We start from the raw sequence: 20,496 nt of genomic DNA on the forward strand, positions 1-20,496 counted from the left end.
TGCACTGTTGGTAAGAATGCAAATTGGTATGGCTCTGTGGAAAATAGTACAGGGGTTCCTCAGAAAATTAAAGATAAAATTTCCCTGGGAAGCTGTAATTGCACTAATATAGGGTACTGAAAATATAAAGACACTAATTTAAAGGGACAAATGCTATGTTTATAGCAGTATTATTTACAATACCCCCATTGTGGAAGCAGCCCAAGTGTCTATTGATAGATGAGTGGATAAAGAAGATGGTGCATAAATAAATAATGGAATAATTTTCAGCCATAAAGAAGAATGAAATCTTTATGACAATGATGGAGCTAGAGTATTATGATAAGTGAGATAAATCAGTCAGAGAAAGACAAATGCCATATGATTTCACTCATATGTGGAACTTAAGAAGCAAAACAAACAAAGGGGACACAGAGAGTCAAACCAAGAAACAGACTTAAGTATAGAGAACAAATTAATGGTTACCAGAGGAGAAGGCAGATGGGTGAAATCGGTAATGGGGATTTAGAAGTATACTTGTCATGATGAGCACTGAGTAATGTGTTTTTAAAAAATAGGATAAGTGCTATGAAAAAAAAATCTAGAGTAATAGATATAACCATGAAGGTGTAGAGGAAGGTTCATTTAGATAAGTTAGAGAGGACTCTTCTGAGGAGGTGATGTTTCAGGTGAGATGGAAAAGGTAAGAAGCAGATGGATACACTAAAACCTGGTAGAAGACTTCTAGACAGAAGAAATAGCAAGTGCAAAGACCCTGAGGCAGGAGTGGATTTGGCTTTCTCTTGTGGAGCAGAAGGGAGCCTGCGTGGCTGGGGATGAGTGAGGTCAGGCGATGGAGAAAGGAATTGAAGGAGGAGAAAGGAATTGAAGGTCAGCGTGTGATAGATCACATTGACCTTTGCAGGTAAAGATTATTTATGTATATCTTTATTTATTTGCTTAATTGTAAATAGTGTGAAAAGTCTCCGAGGCTCTTTAAGGAGGACAGTGACATTACCTAATTCAGGTTTTTTAAAGACTCTCCCAGCTGTTGTAGAAACGCAGGGGAGTAAAGAACAAGAATGAAAGCAGGGAAATCAATCCGGAGGTATTTGCATTAGTCCAAATGAAATCTGAGGCAATTTTAACCACGTTTAATAGATAAGCCCATAAAAGAGTCAGCAAACACACATTGAGTGACTCATCTATGCCAGGTGGTCAGGTTCTTCCAATTGTCACACTGTTTTCTGGGCTTTTCCACACATGCTTGCACACATTCTTGTGAAACTCTACCCGTTTTGTTGCCTTGCTACTCCTACTTAGGCTTCAACCTAGATTTCAGTCTCTCTAGGGAGCCTTCCATGACCCCTGAATTAAGATTAGTTACCCCATTGCACCCTCAATTCCCCTTATCATGGAACTTATCTTCTCTTTGTATCTTTGCTTCTGTCTGTTCCCATTTGGACTATAATCTTCTTGAAGAAGGTTCTACAATTTTGACACTTTATTAGTTAGCTAGGGCTGCATAACAGGATACCATGGACCAGATGGTTTAAACAACATAATTTATTTCATTACACTTCTGGAAATCTGGGATAAAGGCCTTAGCAGGGTGGGTTCCTTCTGAGATCTCTGTCCTTGGCTTGCAGATGGCCACCTTCTCACTGTGTCCGCAAGTGGTTATTTCAATGTCACACACATCCTTGGTGTCTCTTATGTGTCTGAATTATCTCTTCTTATAAGGACTTCAGTCATTGGATTAGGGGCTACCTATGTGAACTCAGATTATCTTGACCACCTCCTCAAAGGCCCTATCTCCAAATGCAGTCACAGTCTGAGGCACGGGGAGTTGGGATTTCAATATTTGACTTTGGGGGAGATACAGCTCAGTCCATAATAGTCACTGTTGTATACACGATATCTGGAACATTGTAAGCTTTCAATAAATATGTGTTGATGAAATGTATTTTATAATGTCTTAATAATTATATTAAAGGGTGTATGATGATGTCTCATTTACAAATTCAGGTATTTTGATTTGCGGTGACCAAGGGTTTGAGGCCTGGATACAGCTTGCTTTCCAATAAATAAAACAATTAAGTGGTAATAGTCTTCTTTATTACCAAGATTCATAGATCATTGCAGGTGAGGATGTTCCTACATTATGGGGCCTTATACTAATGTCCCACTTTTAGATCAGGATTCTAAAGTTTCAGCATCAGTGTGTGTTTTTGGATAATAGACTAAACCAGATTCTCTCATTTATACCCTGAGAGTGTATTCATTCACTCAAATGGAGACCTAATAATTTTAATTTTTACTTTGAATTTATTTGTATGACTCTCTTTAATCATTATAGTGATTCTTTGAAGCTATCAATACCATCCATAATTGTATTCAATTTTCAGTGAACTCTTTCAGACATAAACCTGGTCAGATCAGTGCTTTGCTTAAAATTCACCTATGTTTCCCATTGCTCTATGAATAAAACTGTCATCACCATAGTCTAGATGCACTGAATACTTCCTTTTACCTCATTGGGCTCTTGGCCCGCCATCCTCTCTCCTAGTATTAACTCTGGCCTTGGCAGACATCTCTGTCCCTAGATCATTCAAGTGTTACAGAGGTTAGTATGTGCTGTTATCTCTGTCAGAAAATCTGTCCTTCTGTCAGTTTCCATCCTACATTCATTTTCAGTTACATTATGTTTCCTTATGACCACTTTTTGAGATGTCTCCCCTTCCCTCAACCAGGTAGATAATGTTCCATTTGGTCTAGGCTGCCTTAGCTCCTCTTAATTCTCTAGCCACCTTCATAGCACTTTGATACCTTCAGTTACTTATTTAAATATGCATGTGTTTGACTAATGCATACCTTCACGCTAGACAGTCAGAACCCTGTGGGAGTTACTGGGTCTCTCTTTGTTCTCTGCTGTCTCTCCAGGGCTTATCTATTTAATACCTGGTGCTCCGTGAATAGCTGTTGACAGAAAATAAAGCTGGCTGTCATGGAAACATTAATTTACTCCTTGGTTATTCCAAAGCAGTAAGAAGACTGAAATTCCAAGCCCCCAGTTCCATTGCACCCTCCAACATGGTTATAAATAGATCATCTTTGGGACAGTATGAAACCCAAGCTAGAGTTTAAAACTGAAAATAAATCAACCATAGTGAATTCAAATTTTAATTCACCTACACTGATCATTGGCTTAGCAGGAGAACTCTATTACACATGACACATGATTTTTCCCAAAGTTCACATTTTACCTTTTATCTTTATCTTGGGGGAAAAAGAAACAAGATTAATAGAATTAAAATTCTCACCCTCGGTAATTTCAGTGGCAACACTCACCAAGATTTTGGTGGGAACAATGCTGTATTATTTCTACATACATGAGTCACTCAAGAATGCCAAGTACTTTTAAAAGCTAAGTAAAAAATGTTAATCAGAGTGTGGAATCATATGAATGATAAATCCAGCCCCAAAATAGCACGTGTCATTGCTAATCATTACAAATCTACTATCTGCCTGCAATGCTGTGAAAACTATCCATTTCCTGTGACTTTCCTCCTGAAGTGATACAAAGATCTTAAAGCAAAATAAAAGCTTCAAGCTTAATTGGGTGACAGTGGAAAAGCAAAGAACTATAGTTTTAAAGCTGAGTTTTCAATAAAGCCAGAGGATAACTGGAAGAAATGACATCTTGTACCTTCTCTCCAGCTGACATTTAGTTATTAATGAAGGTTCAGAACACCTCTTAGTTGTTTACTTAAAACTATTGCCAAATCTGTAGACATTGACACTGCGGATCTCAACCATAGCTGCCTTTCACTATCTGTAAACAAGAGCTCTGACCCTTCAGATTCAAAAAGCAAAAAAGCAAACACACTCAGGTCTGCATCGCAGGTTTAACGGGGCTGAGCTGAGAACCTGCACCATCACAGAGCTTATCAAGTACCTCTTTCTGTGTTGTGAAAGTCAGTGGGCTGTTCCTCAAGTCAATCAGTATGTCTGTGTGTCAGTGACACCCATGGAAATACTGTGTAACTATCAGTGGGGGGAAAGGTACGAAGAGGACCTTTGGAGACTATGTATGAAGAAAGTAGATCTGTCCAATAAGGTAAACAGCAATCTATACCTAAACATGTGGCTATTGATTCAAGTTGAATATGTCTTTCTTCACTCACAACCCCTGTGTTGGAGTACATTTTAAGGCATCTGGGTAGCTCAGTAAATTGTGACTGACTCTTGATTTCAGCTCAGGTCATGATCTCACAATTTGTGGGATTGTGCCCTGCGTCAGTCTCTGTGCTAACAGCCCGAAGCCTGCTTGGGATTCTCTCTCTGCCCCTCCCCATCTCGTGAGTACAGGCCACACACACACTCTCTCTCTCTCTCTCTCTCTCTTTCTCTTTCAAAATAAATAAATAAACATTTAAAACATTTTTAATGTTTATTTATTTTTGAGAGAGAAAGAGACAGAGACAGAGACAGAGTGTGAGTAAGGGAGGGGCAGAAAGAGAGGAAGACACAGAATCTGAAGCAGGCTCCAGGCTCTGAGCTGTCAGCACCGAGCCTGATGTGAGGCTCAAACTCACAAACCATGAGGTCATGACCTGAGTCCAAGTCGGATGCTTAACTGACTGAGCCACCCAGTTGCCCCAATATAAATAAACATTTTTTAAAGAGGTTTAAAAAAAAGATATACCATCTTTCTCAATATTTCAGTGATTCATTTCTGGAGGCTAATTCACCAATAATCATCAAAACTCCATACATTATAGGTGATCTGTACTTTATGTTGGGACTGGGAGCAATATATACCATCTTTCAATCTCTCTCCCTTCCTGTGTTCCTCTTTCCCTCTCCTCCTCTTTCTCTCTCTCATGCTACTTAAGAATGAAGGACAGATGAGCTGTGTTTTTATTCCAGGTGTTGAGTCCACCTCTACTTAAAATTCTGATCAAAGAAAACATTAACAAAAGTTGATATTGGCTAAACAGAATAGAATCTAGCAATGTTTGCATAGCATCATCTAAGGAGGTTATTCAGGAAGCACCTCCTGTGCAGCAGACAAGGAGATAGAAGAACGTGGTAACTTGAGGTGAGGTTTTAGTGTCTGGACTTTTTATACCACAAACACTGCCTTTTCCTAGTTCTGTATTCATGGCTCTCATTTTTTTCATCTGGAAAGTGGGAGTCATAGCAATAACCCCTCACCAATAGCAAGTGTAAATAGGCTGCATGGATAAGAAAATTGCCCTGTGCTTGATCATGGATTATCTCAAACTAGAGAATTTTCATTTTATCTTCTTACACAGTAGGATGTAATTGAAGACCCAGTCCTGAGGTCAAGTAGTTCCGGGGGTGTGTTGCAAGGGTGAGGGGGTGCACAAAAATACATAATTATAATATGAACTACAGGTGCAATAATAAAAGTATTTACAATGCCCACAGTGAAAGAGCAAGCACAAATCTTACTGGGTGGGATATATAAGAGGAGCTAAGCTGGGTTGGGGATGGAAGGACTGTTTCTTGGAAGATGAGGAGTTAAATGAATAATTATTTACCATCTATTGTCTCCAAAGCCATATGCCAGCATGCTCCAAAGGCATACAATTGGTCTACACATTACTGGTGTGATCATAAATTGGTATAATCACTTGAGAAAGTAATATGGAAGGATTCAGTAAAATTTAAAATAGTGTATGATTTGGTGTCTAAGAAACAGAATTTCATTGATAGGAATTTCCTTAGAGAAACTCCCACCTCGGAGTAAAAGAAGGTTCTGTGCAGGATCCAAAAGATGCTAGAAAAAGGCATTAAAAGTAGGCAGTGCTAGTGTTTTATTAACCAAGAAATAAAATATGTGGAAGTTTGAAATCTTGAGATTTTGAAAAGCAAAAATGAGTGGAAGGAGCTCAATCTGAATGTTCCACTAGGTTTAATCTAAAAGAATTACCTAATAATTTGATAGTCATCCAAGAGATTGGTTTCTAGATCTACAGGCTATTAATTGTAACCCAAAGGGTAGTTCAGGAGCAAGTTTAAAGCATGTGAAATACTTGGAGTGAAGTGAATGTTTGAACACGCTGGATAAGCCAGAATGTTGATATGAATGGTCTCCTGCCTAAACAGCAATCCCCCAGCATTGCCATCATCACTACCACCTCATACAAATAACCATCTCCCAGGGAAACACCAACTCATCAACCTTGGTTTCTGCTGGCACTTAATTCAAACTGAAGGTCAAGAACATGAGGTGCTATGGTTTAGTAGTTTGGTTTAGTGAAATCAGTGGATGGATGTGCAACTCACTTCTCTTTCTCACCAGCATCCCAACCAGAGCAGTTATAGTATGTAATGAGTTCTAAGGGGCATGAAAAATGAAAATGCTACCCAAGCTTTGTCTCAGGTTCTGAATCTTTATTTCCATGTGGCATTAATTTACCACTTCCTTTTCTGTGTGCTTAATATGCTGACAAATTGCCTGATAAACTTGGATGCTAACAACCAGCAATGAGGCAGAATGAGGTACCGATATTGTGCAGTGATACGTTGCCTATAAGATCAGACTTGAGTTTTTCATTTTTTTCTCCTTCAGCAGAGCCTTGCACAAAAAGATTTGATACAAATATTGTGTTTTGGTAAATTACCCATATATTCACTCTATTATTATTTAAGCCTTGTTGATAATAAATGGTCAAGTGAGCGAAAGCAGGAGTCTCTTACTATTTTTCGTAATCGTCTCTCTATGCCCTATCACCACTTATTTGTCACAGCTGGACTTGATCTATAAATAGCTCTGTGACATGATGGACAGTTTTTAAGGCTTGTTGGCGTGGAATCAATACATGGCAGAAGGGACCATATGAATCAATTACATCGTCCCTGGCAGGGTTACCATGGAAGCCTTAGCTCCTCATAGCACCTTACTTCTCTTGTCCTGGTAGTACTCTCTGTGTATCTTTAATTAGAATGGATGCAATTTATTTAGTAATGGAAAGCTGACTTGAGCGAGTTCTGTGAAGGTGTCAGACAGAATTCAACCAGCCATGCATATTCAGAGAAGACTAATGTGAAAATGCAAATGATTCTTCTAATTTAATTCCTTACTTAAAAAAAGAAAAAGGCCCTCCTATCTTGGAAGTAAGCTTTCTTTGATTGTAAAGAAATTATGTTTGATACTCTATCTTTACTCAGACACAAAACAAGCAGCAGTTCTTAAAATAACCTCTTCTGCTGTAGATATAATAATCTGCTATACACATTTATTCAGTTACTCTCTGGCATTTCTTAGTGTCAAGGTTGCCTACAACAGCTTCATGTTGGGCACAATGCACAGGGGCAAATGGGGATCATTATTGGGTCCCCACTGTATGCATGGCCCACACACATCTTGTTCTCGAGGCATGAGTTGGGGAGACAGTCACACAGGCAAATCTAACAGAATAATAAACTTCGTGGAGCAGGTCTGCAGGGAATGGTTTAACTAAACAGAGGAAGATGTGGGGGATGGGGACATGTAAGACATGCTTTTCTAAGGACGGAGTCCTTTGTATGAATTTTGAAGGACAGGCAGCAACTGCGTAGCTTGATCAGGTGGGGGAAGGACAAATGACCAGAAGAACAAGTACATGAAAAGACACAGATTACTGAAAGACCCAGCTGTGTTTGAGGAACTGCAAATACGTGGTCAGGACTGGAGAAATGCATCCTAGGGTCTGGCACCGGAAGTTGGGCGCAGATCATGAAAGTTGCCTATTGTCCTCAGATTCTGTTTTATTTTGAAGGCAGTGATTGGGAAACTTTTTTTTTTAATATTTATTTATATTTGAGATGGAGAGTGCATGTGGGGGAGGGACAAAGAGAGAGGGGGACAGAGGATCTGAAGTTGGAACAGGCTCAACTCTGAGAGCAGAGAGCCTTATACAGGGCTTGAACTCACGAACCCTGAGATCATGACCTGAGCCCCAAGTCCAACGCCCAATGGACTAAGACACCCAGGAGCCCTGGGAACATTTCTACTTTAAGAAAGAGTAACATATCATCATGTGGAATAGAGTATACTGGTTTTAGCAAAAACAAAACAAAACAAAAATAAAAACAAGAGAGAGAGTGAAAGAGAGTGTGTGTGCTCATGCATGGGAGGGGCAGAGGGAGAGAGAGAATCTTAAGCAGGCCCCCCGCTCTGCACAGGAGCCCATCCTCCCAGGGCTCACAAGACCCTGTGGTCATGATCTGAGCCGAAATCAAGAGTCTGATGCCCAACCAACTTGAGCCACCCAGACATCCCAGGTTTTAGCAAAATTTTGCAAGTGGCCAGTTTTTGGTAATGTCATTATTTTTAAAGTCCTTTTAACTTAAATTTTTAATCCACAGCAAAGGTTTCAAGATATGGGGAAAAATAAATTGCACAATATTAATTTTGGCAGAAGACATATTTGTACTTTTAGTGAGAACACAAAAATTTTCCCTGGAGCTTTAGATATTGCCGAGTAGAAACTAAAAGCCAAAGGATGAGACTGATTTCCAGGAACTTAGACACCCTGTGGAATGTGTGTGCCTATTTGTTTTTGGAACCCTCCTCCCTCAAGGAGGACACTAATACATGGCAAGTACCTTTTTGAACATGGGACTTTTTCACTTGCGCAAACTCTGTTGACAAAGCCAATGATGAGGCACCTGGATGGCTCAGTCAGTTGAGCATCTGACTCTTATTTTCAGCTCAGCTCAGGATCCCAGGGTTGTGGGATCTAGCCCTGTGTTCACTCAGCACTGAGCTTGGAACCTGCTTAAGATTCTCTCTCTTTCCCTCTGCCCCTCTCTTCCACTTGCGCGCTCTCTCTCCTTAAAAGCTGATGATAATATAATGATTTACTACACTGTTAATAAGATGCACTGTACTGGACTTAAGCACTTTACATACATTATCCATGTCACCTCCCCCACTATGCTGCGAGCTCATTGCCCCTCAGTTTATGGTTGAAGGAACTGAGGCTCTGAAAATAGAAGTAAATGGCTCAAGATCAGTGGGCCACCCTAGCTGAGAAGAGGTAAACCTGGTATTTGAATCCAGGTTATTTTTACTTCAAAGCCCTTATTCTTATTCCACTGTGTAAGAACTTGGCTTCCACAGATATTCTTCGAGGTAGTTGAGTACATGTGCACCATTCTGTTAGTATGACTCAGGATTGGAAAGAATGTAAAAGAAAACAATAAACATAAAAAGCTACATCCTGTGGTCTTTATGACTAATGTACCTCCAGAAACGTCTGCTTTTGAATACTTGAGTAACCCATTTGCAAGCTGTTGGGAAATTTAAATCCGTAACACACACTCCTTAAATTAACACACTAAGTGCTTTTTGCTCCTCATTACCTCCGAATTCTGTATCACTTCTTCTGTGTATATGATATTTGAGGTTACTTAAAAAAATATAAATGCCAAATAAGCTGTATTTCTTCTGTCATTAGGGCAGTGCACAATCCTGAGGTAAACATGCTTTGGGCAAGTGGTTTTATCTCATTTACAAAAGGAAAACAAAATTACCCTCAATGGTAAAAATAACTCCCAAGAAATGCTTTCCATATCAGTGCCTACTAGACATGAATGGTGAGTGGGCCTAGGACTCTCTACCCAAGCCTGGTTCAAAGGGAATGTCAAATGGGCATTAATCTGATCCCTCCTTTTTTGTAAGATACATTTATAGTCCTCACATCAATAATGAAAAGGCCATCCACTGGTCAAAGTAAGCCGCCATCATTTTTTTAAACGATCTGTTGAGGTATCACTTACATACCATACAATTCACCAATCTTTGCCTTCACTGTTTTTTACTTGCGATAAAACTTGCCTATCATGGTTGGTCATGCTGGTCTGCATTTGCAGGCACCCCCTAGGTATTCTTCACACCTGTGTAACAATTCTTTCTCATGCATTACTTATGTAATCCCCAAAATAACCCTGTGAGGTATATTTGTGTTAGGGTTTTATTTGTGTCCGTACTGGTATTGGTTTTAGTCTAAAAATGAGAAGCCAAATCTTCATAAAGTTTACACGATGTGCCCAGAGTTATCCTGGGCCAGAGCCTGGCCATGAGCTCAGTCTGCTGGTCTTGTATCCCTTGACCTTCCTCTTGAGTCACACTGATACCAAAATAACATGACAGTGCAAAGTGTGGGAGGGGTAGTTTCCGTAAGGAAAACCCAGTTACCAACCTAAAATAGATGCGGAGAAGAACCAAACACTAGATATCCATCATACAGACCTCCTTAGGTTCCCCAGATCATTTTCACTGCTAGTTGTATTCAACTAACTACTCTTTCTAGCTCTACTTTCTAAAATTTCACCAACAAATTCATATATCACATCTTTGTATTTGAAGGATATTCTCATAGACTTATTTGTAACTAAGAATAGTTATAAATAACTCTTCAATATAACATGTACAATGAGCCATATTATCCAGTCCGTTATGACCAATTAATGGAGAAATTATATTTAAATTTTATTTTCTGCTTAAAATCTGGTAGGCTTCCATTCATTTCAATTGAATCCTATTAACACAGTCATTTGAAGTGCATTTTCAGAAGTTAAATTTCCTCCTGCATCTAGCAACCTGTCAACTTGGAAATAATTTGTTTTGCACACTGGATTAGTACTACTGTATTCACTCCTTAACATTTTGGGATGTGCAGTATTTTGAGAACTGAGAACAAAGCCTCTGCCTGATAACTACTATCTAATTGTTCCTACAGTGGCCTCTTGTGAATTTTTTTTTGTTCCATATTCCTTGTAGTTTTTCTTTATCAAGGGATGACATTTTATGAAATTACTTAAACTGTTCAACATCTTTGATGACAGTTCTCGATGCTACAAGGTAAATCTGTTATTGCATACCCAAATCAGCATCTTTTCCTGCTTTTGGTTGCAGATATTAGCTGATAGCCCCAAAGAGTAGAACCTTATGATTACATTTTAAAAACCTACCTGCTGTGATCTTTAATACATAAAACAGCAACGGAATGATAAGTGAAGTTCTTTCTCAGAGAGAGGCAATATCTATTGGTACTGAACCAGAAAACTATAAAGAGAACTAGAGAACCCTATCCAAGTTGATTCATAAAGCATATATTAACTTTAAAGGAAAGAAATTTGAAGATAAAATTAAGAAACATGTAGGTAGCAATCTATTCCTGGGATAGGTGAGGTAAGATTCAATTTATAATTCGGGGCTCTCGTCAATATAAAGACCATTTCTGAAGTAGGGTAAAGTATAACGCTATGTTCTCTATGAATTCTTCAGTGTGTCGAGGCCAGCTGTCATATTCAAATAAGTCTTATTACAGAGAAATGACCATCAATCATTTTTCTGAAGCACTGAAGTTTGTTCCCAGACCATTTGAGTTCATTAAATATGAAAATTTGGCAGCAGTAGGAAGATAGGCATTGTGTTTATTTTAAATGACATACCTTTTTTTTCAAGTTTTAAGAGCTCCTCATAAATACCCTTCTATTTCCAGAGCTCGGACTTACTAATTATTGATTTTTTAGAACTATTCTGACCTCTGTATTGTCTCAAGGGTTTAGCCTAGATGAATCCTGTTATAAGCCTTGGCCTTTTAAATTATGAATTTGGATATTAAGGATCAATATTTAGATTGATATAATGTAATCAACCTCCTGAAATTATAGTGCCTTCAATCATGTTTCCTTCTATTACGGTCCTTGAACCTGGGGCCAATCTCTCATATACTCTCCCAGCTCCCAAGGCACAACATATCATAACAGCTAACATTTTGTGAGAATTTACTGTGTGTGAGGTACAAAAGTAATACTTTATCCATATTATTTAATTTAATAACAGTCACAAGGGAAGTACTTTCATTATCCCTATTTGTGTAGGAGTGATTAGATAAAGAAAAATTAGGTACCAGGCCCAAGGTTACAGGGATAATCTGTGTTAAAGTCTTGACCTAGTAAGTTCCAAAGCTTTCCAAATATAATGCTGATTTTCCAGTCTTTTCTCAGAAGGACATGTTATTTACTGGTTTCCTATACTCCAGATTCATCCTCATTCCAGGCCATCACTATTGTTGACCTTCTTGTCTAGAATGTTCTCTCCTCTACCCTCTCATTAATTCAAATCCTATAAATGCCTCAAAGTTCAGTGCAAGTCCTACCTTCCTGGTGAAGCTCGTTAGAACATTTCATTCCTGTGCCTAAAATACTTTAAAGACCTCCATTTCCAAAAGAGAAGTCCAGATATTTGAGCCTGGCATGACCTGGTCCCTACAAAACTCTAATTGAATGTAAGGCTGGACTGCCCTATTTGGCCTCTGTCACTCCCGCTCCATTACCCGTGCACACATTTTCTACTCCAGCCATGCTTGGGAACTAGATGCCTGCCCTTTCCACTACTCAAGGATTTCATTCTAGAATTCTCCTCTTTTTCTCCCGAATCACCAAATTTTTGTTATGTTTTGTTTTGTTTTCTCTATGTTCAACTGGCAAAGTTTTTCTTCACTTTACTTTGCTGCCCAAGTCATTCTTTCCTCCATAGGGTTACCTAAGTATAGTGTCTCGTTTTTCCTCCCCATTTCTTTCTTTTTTTTCATAATTTTTTTTAAGTTTTTTTACTTTTGAGACAGAGAGAGACAGAGCATGAATGGGGGAGGTGAAGAGAGAGAGGGAGACACAGAATCGGAAGCAGGCTCCAGGCTCTGAGCCATCAGCCCAGAGCCCGACGCAGGGCTCAAACTCACGGACCGCGAGATCGTGACCTGAGCTGAAGTTGGACACTTAACCAACTGAGCCACCCAGGCACCCCATCTCCCCATTTATTTCTTGAGCTTTTATCTGGGCTTTGCTGAAACCAATCTCCCTGAAATGCTCCTGTCAAGTTTACCAAGGGGCTTCCATGTTGCTAAATCCAGCAACTACTGTCTATTCCTCAGCCATGCCTGTCACCTCCCTTCTTGGGGCTTTACAGACGCTATCTCTTCCACTTGGCAGACATTCTCCCTAGCTGTCCCAATGGCTCACTCCCACCCGCTTCAGATCTGGACTCTTCTCTCTTGTGTTGGGCTATCTTGTGTTGGGCTTCCCTGATTATCTGTTTAAAATAGGGAAATTTCTCTGCCCTCAATGTATTCACCTCTTCCCTGCTTCATTTTTCTCAATAGCACTTAGAATATAGGTTTTATACTTTGGTGTATGTTTTTATTTTTACTGTATTCAGGACTTCTTGTTTTACTTGAATGGGTGTGTGTGTGTGTGTGTGTGTGTGTGTGTTACTTTGGGTGTCTCTATTCTAAAGAATAGATAAGGTCCACACAGGCAAGAATTTCTGTCTATGCTTTACAACATCCAGTATCTAAATCAGCCCCTGGCATATAATAAACCCTCAATAAATAGCCCTTGCATCAATACTCAATCACCCCAAATTCCTTCAATGTGTCCCGTGGTTTGATTTCTTTTTGTCATTGTTCTTACCGCTTCCTGTGTACTGAATACCCTCACTACCCATCTGCTCAAGAATGCCTCATAATGTTTTAAGACTCAGCTTAAAGTCTGCTTTGTTAATTTTTTACATTAGGAGTAAATTGGGTTAAGGTCTCAGCTCTTCCTTTTTTAAGTATATGATTCTAGGCACATACCATGATTTCTCTAAGTCTTACTTTTTTTTATTTGTAAAATGAAGATAATAATAGAGTCATCTATTCTTAGAGTCATGATGAGAATTAAATGAGATAGTAAGTAGGGGGTCTATCTTAGTGCTTGATACACCACAAAATTAATATATGTATTATTATTATTCCATTCCTGATTTCTCTGTACCTAAACCTTGTAGAATTAACCATTCCACCTTTATCATACTTATGCCATGTCCTTATTAGACCACTGCGTTTCCGAAAGGGCAAGAACTGTGTCCTTTCCATCTTTATATGTTCAGAACATAACTCAGCACCTGACATATAAGAGCCTGTTGATAGACATCATTTCTTATGTTTAATTTTGTGCTAGATACTGTGCTTAGAAGCCTACAAACATCATGTTATTCAATTCTTTTAACATCCCCATTAAATAGTACTTTAAAAAAATGTATACTTTAGAAGGTCCAATTAGTTTACTTTACTTCCTCAAGTTCACAGTATTAGTAAGGGATAAAACGCAGAACTAAACTTGGAGCCTACCGAACTCTACAATTTTGCTCTACATCACTTTACTACAACCAGAAAGTTGGTGGATGGTAGATGGATAGATCGATGGACGGATGGACAAATGAATGAAGACTGTTCTTGGTCATTCTAAATTAACTTTCTCTTCCCATTCTCTCAACTGTATGGTTTGGAACACATATAGACTCTGCTGCAGTATTTTAGTAATTAACAACACAGAGAGTAGAATTAGTATGTCAGGTTTTTTGTCCACTTTTCTTTTCAACTTAAAACCCTGAGGAAAGACTCTTTAGTTACATTAACACTATAGGGGGCTTCTTTTAATCCAACAAAGATGGTTGACTATTTAGGAAAGGCAGAGGAAGGATAGTTCCATAAATAAATGCACAGGCTATACCAGACTTCCAGAGTCCACTGAGCCACACCCCTGAGTATCTGTGTAACCTTGGGCAAATTACTTAAATCTCACTGGGACTTAGTTACCACAACTGCAAAGTGAAGATAATATTTGAATTACAATTGGACTTAATATAAATGGCCGATTTAATGCATGTACATTGTTTAGAAAAGGATCTAGCACATATTACGTATCATATATTTTACCTACTTTTCCTTTGGGCATGTTTCTCTTATGCACAAGTATTAGACATGCCTTGGTCAATCACAGTTTAGGCGCCACTAGAAAAATAAGCTTACACCACAAATTGGAGCTTTATTCTTATGTATTGTTCAGTCAATACTATTGTCATTATAATTAACTGTGCTTTTCTTTAGAGAAAGCTTCTTAAATTCTAGTCACTTCAACAAGACTCTTATACATTGTTTCCATTGATCACACCAACCTCAGCAGGTATTACTACCCCAATCAAAGTCTGTGTACCATGCAGATTCTCATACTGACACTGATAGAGCCTGAATTCAAACTTACATCTTTCTGAACCCAAATCTGGCCTTGTTTCTACAGCTCTATGCTGACTGGTTTGAAATGGCATTTCATCTCAGCCTAGCCAGGAGGGTTTGAGAGTGAAAAAAATATATATATGTGTGCTTGATTTCAGAATCTCTGCCAGTTACAAACAATGGCTACGAGCCTGCTTGTTTAGGGAGTCTTTGGGGAATCACGTGCATTTTTACTATCTCAGATCAAACGTTGCAGACATGGAAGGATGTCAGATTGTGAATTCTCCCAGTGGACTCTGTGTTTACAAGCAGTAACAGCCTTGACTTTGCATATGTAGACTTAAAAAAATCCCTGAAGGGTAAAATGTAGCTATGTGTCTTCCTTTTAATAGGACTTCCTACACAGATGCATTTCTACATTTCCACTATTTGAAGCTCCCTGTGGAGCCACAGATTTCCATCATGTGTCTGGGTTTTGATACAGCTGCACTGGTTGGGAGAAATTCTTATCAAAGCCTTTTAGGAACAGTGAATATTCAAGTTGTGAAATGCTTCTGACTATAGAATGAATAATCTGGCCAGTCTTGGTTTTGATCACCACCACCTTTTATCATCACCATCTTTTAAGCTTTTGAAAGGCAATGAATGTATCCAATTTTGTGGGGTCTCTAGCATGCATAATGATGCTTGGCTAGGGTCCTGATAAAGAGAATAAAAGATAGACAAATAAAGTAAGCAAAATAAAACAAGAAAGGATCAGACAGCGCGGCTATAAAAAGTATAAGGACAAAACAGATATAAGAAGCCAGGTGATGAATCTCCTTCCCCATCCATTTTAGGTAATTTGGCCAAATGTAAGATGCCATGTAGTTGCCATATTGTTTGTTTGAGGTATGACTGAGATGCAGTGAACTGGAACCCATCCCTTCCTCCTCCCGTGTGCATGCATGGGTGTGTGTGTGTGTGTGTGTGTGTGTGTGTGTGTGTGTGTGCGCTTGTGTGTGTCTTCTTTCCCTCCCTCCTTCTCTCCCTCTGTCTTTCTCTTCTAATCTTTTATTTTCCTGGGTAAAGATTAGAGACCATAGGGTCAGGATTCTTTTTTTCCCTCTTCCTTCTCTCTAGCCTCAAGGCTTAGAGATTTTGAAGGGTGAAAGGGAGATTTTCCTCAACCCAAGCATAAAGCTGCCTTTCACAGCTCAAGGGTGGGCTGTGTAACTTGCTTTCTTCCCTGTCTTGAGCTAGCCAACACAAGACTTGCTACATTCTCAACTTTAGTGTTCTGCCTTTCATCCCTGACGGTGGCCCTAGAAGCACTAAAGCAAGAATCTTGAGCCCCCAAACCTCTGGAAGTTCCTTCTTGTTTTCCCTCCAGCTTTGCTTTTCTTTTGAACACAAGGCTACGAGGGAGATTTCCATATGAGGAAGACACGATTGCTTGAATGGCTAAAATTTTAGAAGGATTCATGGTAACTGCATTGCAATGCAGCATCCCATGGAGGTTGTGAGCTAGAGTACAGGTGACTCTTGAACAACATGGGAGTTAGGAGCATTGGACCCCGTGCACTTGAAAATCCACATATAACTTTTGACTCCTTAAAAACTTAACTACTAATAGCCTACTGTTGACTAGAAGCCTTACTGATAACAGAAACAGTCCATTAACATATATTTTATCTGTTATATGTACTAAATAAAGTATTCTTGCAATAAAGTAAGCTACAGAAAAGAAAATGTTATTAAGAAAATCATAAGAAAAGGAAAATACATTTACAGTACTGTGAAAGAAAACCTGTGCATAAGTGGGTTTGCACAATTCAAGCCTGTGTAGTTCAAAGGTCAGATGTGTTTTAAAATGTTTAAAAAGAGGGTGGCTCCTTGTTTGCCAAACCTACCAGGTGATAGTTTCTTTTCTGTCACCCCTGGGGTAGCTGGTTGAGTTTCATGTATTCACCAAAAGCAAACAAACCTTTTGTATTTGAGGGCACAGCTGATCATTAAGAGAAATAGTGGCTGTGTTTAAAGATATGTATGGAAAATGCAATACTGAAGTCTTTAATGCTTTTATCAGAAGACTGCTTTATGAACATAAACGTGGTTAGACATTTTACACCAGACAGTCACCTGTTTCTGGTCTAGGCTCAGCCAGAAAGGTCGGCGTGAGAAAAATAATAGCAGAATAAAAATTAACCTTTGCAATTTTAGGTATTTCAGAATGTAAGTATTCTTGAGTTTGGTAGATGGATGTGAGCTAGTTATAACTGAGGTTTGAATGTTTCTGTAATGGACACAAATATATTATTCAGATCTCAGGTTTCAAGTTATTGCTAATCTGAATCATTTCTATTCCGGAGGCGTTTTAGATAAATGTTCGCTGCCAAGGTTAATCATGACAACATAAACCGAATGAATAGCTATTGGGTGAGAAAACAGCATAGAATAAGAAACAAATTGCAGCTGATATCAAACCAATCACATGTAAATACAATAGAGAAAATACAACTGTTTTAGATATGGAAAAGGTTTGATTTTTTTCAATATAAACTGGAAAGGAAAGGTAGTATTAACCGCATGTTTGAGCTTCAGGGAATCACAGTAGGCCTTGGCCAGAAACACTTTAGCATCTCTCAGTTCCCCACCAAAAAGTCCAAACCCTTAGGAGAAAACACCTCTCACTTAGTACAAACCGATCTTTCCAGTTTTCCCTTCCACTGTGGCATTCCTGTCAGGTGGAAATTATTCCATAATTCCCACCTTCTTTCCTTTCTCTCCTATTTCACATCCACCCCCAGTGTTTTTTCCTGATTTTGTGCCTTTACTAAAGTTCCCCTGCCAGCCTGCAAATTCCAACTCATGTACTTTTCCTTCCAAGATGGATTCCCCTGACAAGTAGTAGTCTTGATGTGATGAAGTCATCTCAATTTTTATTTATACCTTTTTCATTGTTCTTATCTCATGTTATCTTTTATTATAGTTAATTTGGTTTGTGTCTCCTCAAGATCTACTTGCTTATCTGCTTCTTGAGATTCTCCTAATCTTTCTTTGTTGCTACCCTTCCCATCACGTAGATGTATCTGCTTGTCCTTCATGGCTTCATTCATTCCTATCATATAAAATAAGTATGTTATATTGGCAAACTTCAGTTTATAATGAGATGCTATCTTAATTAAGATTCCATCTACAACCTATAGGTTATATATTCTTTCCTCCAATACATATTATTGATGTCTCCTATATATATACTTAGTCCAAATCTTTTTTCCCATAACAATTTCTACACACTACTCTTATAGATCTTATCACACACAATAATATACTGCCTTCCAGAAATCCTAACATATCCCTCTTGTAGCGACTGTGTAATTTACTTTTAAACTCCCAGCCCCTAGCACTTAATAGGCTTTCAATAAATGTCTTTTCAATAAACATTTGGTTGGATGCATGGATAAGTACAAGAACGAAGGCACGAATGAATTCAAGAAAAAGGGAATTTTCTTCAGTAACATGGTTGCTGTGGGCATACTATATTTGGAAGCAAAAAGGCCAATTGAGGATATACTATTTTTGATATAACATTACTAAATAAAGTGTTGACAATGAAAAGTACCAAAGAAGAATCATTAAAATGTAGAGATCTAATTGGGACTCATATTTTCCTGATCTACAGATAGATAAGTAACTGCTGCCCTACTAGCATAGCCCCGCTCCACCCTCCCTGCCACCACAACCAAAACACTCATATTTTATATGGCATCTAGCCTCTGGACTCAAAATGATAGCCAACAAGAGAGCTCTTCCTGCACCAACTATTTACTTTCTGATTTAGGAAATTAGTTTACCAGCATTTAGGCAGTATGGTGTTGGATCCTTGTACATTTCTAGGGGTTGCAGAAAAGGAAGGGGGCTGATTCCTAATATGCTCTTCAAATCCCGAAGAATACATTTTACCTCAGCCCCTCAGGTGATAGAAGGGGCTACCTTCAGCTTTGGGCTCTCTTTGTGCTCCTGCTGTTCACATTGATAGTGATGATAGTCAAAACCATCATCTTTGAATTGCAAAGACCAGAAAGTGCATATCAAAAAAATCAGTAATGATATTTTACAGCACAGCTTGCAACTGAGAATTTGAAAAGTTCAATTTTCTCATTTCCAGAAGAGCTATATAACTTGTAAGCGTACTGCAGATTTTCATTTTACAGATGAAAAATGTGGGCACCTGGTGATTTCCCTAATGCTGGTACAGTTGGTAATAAAAGCAGGTGGCAAACACTCCTGGTTCACTGTTTTATGTAGATACATGCACGCTAGCTAGAAAAACAAGCCCCACAAGGCTAGGGCAAGGTTTGGAAAACATCTTTTATCCATAGTCATGGGTGGGGACTTGGAACTGGAAAGGAAGCCTGGAATAATGTTCCAAAGAGAAACTCAGAGCTACAATTTGGGAAGCATATCCAGCTGTGTAATTGGATCAAGCAGGGCTCATCAGAGTGCAAGGCCCAAGGATCAGAGAGGCCGGAAAGATGAGGAGAAGAGAACATAGACTTAGATAAGTAAGCATCTAAATCATGGCTTCACTACTCGCTAGCTACTGTGTGGTATACAGCAGGTTATTTAACCTCTCTGAGTCCCTGCTCATTTGAAGTCAGGAGATGAAAAAGAAAACCTGTTCCCTAGACTGCAATGGGAAGTAATTAAAATAAGAAGCTATCATTGGAAGAGAGGAGGGGCAAGGGATCAAAGCATGGAAGGGATGTGTTTTGTTTGGCAGAACTAACACTTCCAGCCAAGGAGACACCCAACTAGATGTTTCACCTGAAAGCCCTTTGCTAGATGTGTCTTCCCTGATAGCCCCTACGTGAGACAGTTTGAGCCAGATTGGACCTGAGCAGAAGCCCCCTCTAAGTAGTCCTGAAGTTGCTGTTAGCCCATTACAACACTAAGATCTCCTCCTATGGGCAGAGTTTTCTGCCAGTGTTTTGAACATACCATGTATGCACGAGCAGGCAGACATACGAGGCATGTGCAGTGGGGCCAAAAGTGCCTATGTGAGTTCCTTGTTCCAGCCCCCTAATCCACTGAATAAAAGCTTACTGTGCTAGCCCCACAGGGAAACACTACTTGAGAACTATCTCTCTGTCTCCTTACTTGTAATAGGTAATAAAAAAATGTTGTTTGCAGCATTCCTTGGGTTATGTTCATTTAGAGGCACCCCAAGTGGCAAACCCCTTGAGTTTGGTTATAAACACTCCTCGAAAGCAACTGTATCAATTCAATGAGATTTTAAGTATAAAGTGTTTACACTTCAGTTCAATAAATGTTAGCTGTTATCGCCGTCATCATTAATTATAATACAATAGGTGAGTTGGAGATCTGGCTGAATAGCAGATACAAGAATGAAAAATTCTTTGTTATGCCCCATTGCATCTCTGAGATGTGT

The 20,496-nt window shown here is 39.0% G+C and overlaps 1 protein-coding gene across 3 annotated transcripts in view; it reads left to right on the forward strand.

The window, feature by feature from the left end:
* KCNIP4 (potassium voltage-gated channel interacting protein 4) overlaps positions 1 to 20,496 on the forward strand; it is a 1,167,863-nt gene that overhangs the window by 549,294 nt on the left and 598,073 nt on the right. The gene's annotated exons all lie outside the window — the stretch shown is intronic.

This window comes from Puma concolor, chromosome B1 (assembly GCF_028749965.1).
Source record: "Puma concolor isolate L17-30 chromosome B1, mPumCon1.1.hap2, whole genome shotgun sequence".
Taxonomy (NCBI): Eukaryota; Metazoa; Chordata; class Mammalia; order Carnivora; family Felidae; genus Puma; species Puma concolor.